This window comes from Sinocyclocheilus rhinocerous, unplaced genomic scaffold (genome assembly GCF_001515625.1).
Source record: "Sinocyclocheilus rhinocerous isolate Xijiao unplaced genomic scaffold, SAMN03320098_v1.1 scaffold2531, whole genome shotgun sequence".
In the NCBI taxonomy this organism is placed as follows: Eukaryota; Metazoa; Chordata; class Actinopteri; order Cypriniformes; family Cyprinidae; genus Sinocyclocheilus; species Sinocyclocheilus rhinocerous.
This window is the reverse complement of record NW_015661073.1, coordinates 238607-241106: the sequence shown is the minus strand read 5'-3', so window position 1 is coordinate 241106 and position 2500 is coordinate 238607. Positions and strand designations below refer to the sequence as shown.

Genomic DNA, 2500 nt, shown 5'->3' with positions numbered 1-2500 from the left:
GAATCCTGCGCTCAAGCACACTGTACGAGTTGCTCAGCATTCTCAAGTTAACCTGGAATATATATCTCTATATATATCAGTAAAGCCTTAACTAGCCAAACGGTGTTGTGATCGTGCTCTAGACTCAATATAGTGATAAGTGTCCTTATATTTCTACCCTCGCGCTGGACGTCCCCTGGCTTCTGTTGCGTGTGTCAAATGATGTGCGGTCATTCTAATAACCATTTTTTGTAAGGTATTGTATATTACTACAGTAAGCAGTATTTATTGAGATGATGAGCTTTAAAGCGATAGTTCACCCAAAAATAAAAATAGCCATAATTTCCTCTCCCTCCAAACTTGCACGAGCGTCTTTCGTCTGCTAGACACTAAAGAAAATGCTCTGAAGGCCAAACAGTTGCCGGTACCCATTCACATCCATACTATAGAAGCCAATGGGTACCGGCAGCCGTTTGGTCTCCAGAGCATCTTCTGTAGTGTTTAGCAGACGAAAGACGCTCGTGCAAGCTGAGGAAGAGCAAACGATGGCAGGATTTCATTTTTGGCTGCTCCATTCCTTTCACACAGGCACTGATAGTGTTAATGTTACCTGAGGTTGAAGATGAAGCACTTTGCATGTAGAGATTATCCGCGTGGAGCCGAAACATCATAACATTTCTGAATCAGGACGATCGGGAGACACTTTTATTTCCAGTGTAAATATGGAGTTGAACACGAGACTTGATGAAATGATTCTGTGTTAAAGATAAAGCATATTTATAATCATCGAGGCTCCTGCAGACGTTTGGTTGAAGAAACGTTGTTCAGGGTTTATTTTTTACGCTGCTTTTATCTGCCGTCGAACGATTTCCATGTTCTTCTTCACTGCAGAAAATGATGCTCTTCCTCAGGATTTCTCAGTAAACATCCTCAAATCAAGACTGAACGAATGAAATGACTTGAAGTGAATTCAGCTTAAAACAAGAACAAAAATCATGTTTATGCTCTGAAGGCCAAACAGTTGCCGGTACCCATTCACATCCATACTATAGAAGCCAATGGGTACCGGCAGCCGTTTGGTCTCCAGAGCATCTTCTGTAGTGTTTAGCAGACGAAAGACGCTCGTGCAAGCTGAGGAAGAGCAAACGATGGCAGGATTTCATTTTTGGCTGCTCCATTCCTTTCACACAGGCACTGATAGTGTTAATGTTACCTGAGGTTGAAGATGAAGCACTTTGCATGTAGAGATTATCCGCGTGGAGCCGAAACATCATAACATTTCTGAATCAGGACGATCGGGAGACACTTTTATTTCCAGTGTAAATATGGAGTTGAACACGAGACTTGATGAAATGATTCTGTGGTAAAGATAAAGCATATTTATAATCATCGAGGCTCTTGCAGACGTTTGGTTGTAGAAACGTTGTTCAGGATTTATTTTTTACGCTGCTTTTATCTGCCGTCGAACGATTTCCATGTTCTTCTTCACTGCAGAAAATGATGCTCTTCCTCAGGATTTCTCAGTAAACATCCTCAAATCAAGACTGAACGAATGAAATGACTTGAAGTGAATTCAGCTTAAAACAAGAACAAAAATCATGTTTCCCCTTTGAATGAAGTTGAATGATTGTTTCTTCACCCAGATCACTGCTGATATAATGATGTAAGGATTCTGCCCTTTAACCTCTCAAATGTGAATAATATACACACAAATGAATCTAATTTTATAATGAGTATGAAGAGATCTGTAATGTACATGACTGTAACGAGAAAATAAATGACTCAATGCAAGATCTTTATTTCTTTGCTGGGTTTTTATTAACGATCATGTGGTCTTTTGTTGTAAGCATCAGTGCATTGAGCATTATTGGAAACGAATGATTAATGCAGCTAGATGTGTGACTCCTTCACGATCAAGGGTCTTCAGAGTTTGGCGTAGTCCTTCAGCACGGCCTCCAGCTTCTGGCTCAACGTGATGTTCCCTTTGACTTTCAGCTTGCCGGAGAAAAACTCCTGCGGGACAAACACCGAGCAGGAGGAGTGTGAATAACAGGGCTGAAGCCCGACGCTCGTGTGAGAGACGCAGCACCTTCTGAGGGTTCAGTTTGCCCGTCAGCAGCTGCATGAAGTCCTCGTCTGCGACGGTGAAGATCACGTCTGCTTTAGCGCCGCCGGCTCCTCTGTGCACAGATCCTCGGCCCGTCTTCAGATCCACGGCTGAGAGACAGTACAGTCACAAACACATCATCTCTGTCTGATGCAAACGTCTGAAGATGCTTAAATCAACACACTTACTTGAGAAGCAAAATGCAGGGATTGAAGTGTTCCGTCAGTCCATAAAGATTCATTCCTGAATGATTCAGCCGTTCGAACGAATCAATTGAATGAATGATTCAGTGATAAAATCAGTGACTTGTTGCCACCTGCTGGCGGATTTAGTTTCATTTTTAGCCTATAATTTCAGTTATTTAAATCATTTAATATTTCTGTATTCAACATTTTATATTTAAAACATTAATTT

The 2500-nt window shown here is 41.4% G+C and overlaps 1 protein-coding gene and 1 pseudogene across 1 annotated transcript in view; one reads left to right on the top strand and one right to left on the bottom strand.

Annotated features, from left to right (window-relative positions):
- LOC107726226 (dmX-like protein 1) overlaps positions 1-611 on the top strand; it is a 14802-nt gene extending 14191 nt beyond the window's left edge. The window contains exon 10 of the mRNA XM_016535747.1: positions 1-611. This exon is cut by the window's left edge and continues 278 nt beyond it. The gene's annotated coding sequence lies outside the window, so the exon portion shown is untranslated.
- A 1027-nt stretch (positions 612-1638) lies between these two features.
- LOC107726221 (peroxisomal multifunctional enzyme type 2-like) overlaps positions 1639-2500 on the bottom strand; it is a 12734-nt pseudogene continuing 11872 nt past the window's right edge.